Source organism: Cupressus sempervirens, chromosome 5 (assembly GCF_028749045.1).
Source record: "Cupressus sempervirens isolate cs-2001-9-10 chromosome 5, ASM2874904v1, whole genome shotgun sequence".
Classification (NCBI taxonomy): domain Eukaryota; kingdom Viridiplantae; phylum Streptophyta; class Pinopsida; order Cupressales; family Cupressaceae; genus Cupressus; species Cupressus sempervirens.
Window position 1 is genome coordinate 21214382 of NC_143122.1, and position 1888 is coordinate 21216269.

The 1888-nt window shown below is 33.6% G+C and overlaps 1 pseudogene; it reads right to left on the reverse strand.

Annotated features, from left to right (window-relative positions):
• Positions 1–373: 373 nt before the first annotated feature.
• LOC149554398 (protein SMALL AUXIN UP-REGULATED RNA 12 pseudogene) lies at positions 374–763 on the reverse strand (annotated as a pseudogene).
• Positions 764–1888: the final 1125 nt, after the last annotated feature.

The window sequence follows — 1888 nt, forward strand, 5'->3', positions numbered from 1 at the left end:
TGAAAAAATAGAACATTAACCATTAGTCTAAACAGACGGTGTGAACAAATAATTAAGTAGACAATAATAAATGATATTTTCTTCATTATAGACAAATAATGATCAAACAAATTGTCAATATCACAATTATAAATATGTAACAACTATATTAGTTTATTAATACAAAGGGACTATTCATTAAAAAAATCACAATTATGTATTTGTATATTTCTAAATGTTGCAATTGCTGAATCACACAACTCTTTATATCCCAGCAAGTACACGATTTGCCTATCAATTTAGATCTTTCTTTAGCAGGTATAAAGAATGGAAAATCGAACATACTGAACCGGCGTTAGCAGGTATAAAGAATAAACCCAAAACAATCCATCCATTAACAGAAAAAACTGACAGATTTGGTCTCCGGTCTCTTCTCTAACAGTCTCATACATTTTGATTTCTGTCCACTGATAAGAGAAACAAGGCATTCGAAAGCAGCTTCTTCGCAGGGAATGAAGAGACCCATCTCATGACAGAATCCCATCTCCTCCTCGATCATGTCCAACAACTGACGGAAAAGTGGGTCATTCAAAAGAGTTGCAGGTATGATGAATCTGCTCCGATCGTTCCCAACATAGACAGGAATGTGGCCCTTTGGAACATCTGAAGGAATTCCCTTCTCTTCCTTTGGCCAACCCAAATTGAAAGGAAGTCTGTGGCAGCCTCTCATTAATTTCTTCAAAAGAAGAGATTTTGCCGACCGGCCTCTTCCCTTCCTTCCCATGAAGTTGGTTTTATCAATATCAAATAATGAATTTCTTCAAAAGAAGAGCTTTTGCCGACTGGTAATCAAAGCTAAAAACCCCCAAATTGTATTCAAAGCGAGAGATGTGAAAGCAGGGGAGAAATGGGTATGTGGAATTGGATTGAGATTGGTTATATAAATAGAAAATGGCTGAATTTCCAAAATCTCAGAGCTGTCAGATGAGAAGAATAGAAGATATAAAGGAATGACAGTGATTGCATGTCACGGGTGGCGGTATGGTGAAGAGAATTTCATATTTTTTAAGGCTTTTCAGCCCCACAAGTTTTGGCAGTTGATGGTTTAACATAAGTTATTGTGAAGCCCCACTGGAATGTGTTGAAGAAAATCATGAGGAAAAGGACTAAGTTGCAAATATTCAATGTAGAATGAGCTGGTTAACAATGGCTTCCACCTGCTGTGAAACAATGATAGGAGTGAATGTTGGAGAAAGAACAAATGCGTGGTGTAATAAGGACGGCAACATTGTACTATACTCGTCCTTATAAAATCTGCCCGCAATTCCATGAGCAACATCTTGTACAGCAGTTGGGGGTTTTGCTAGAATCTAATCCAAACAAACTGTCAGGGCTTGTCTATTATTGTCACAAGATAAGAGTTTTATAATCATGGTGTGCAAGACGGATATTGTAAACTTTTTAACCTTTATTGTTTTGGAATATGGTTTCCATGTAATTAATTGAACTCTGTTTGGTTCACAGATAAGATAGCTGATCCTATAAAATAAAATTTCTCTGAATGTGCAGAGGATAGCCTTATGATCAGTTTCAGTTTTAAGTTCAGTAATTAATGGAATCACAAATGAACAATATTAATTATTATCTTGTTATTTGTTAAATTCAAATGGACTGAATCTAATACCTTTTCAAATGAAAGAGAATTACAATTTATCATTTTGTCATTATGTTGTAAGCTGTAGTTTAAAAACATAACAATCTTCATATTTTAAAAGAAATGATGAACATTATTTTTCATGTAAATTCAGAATAAATATATAATTAATATTTCTTATTTATTACAGATGGAGTGCTTAATTTTTAATATGATATTAATTGTATTTCATTAAAATATTGTAACAAATGATAA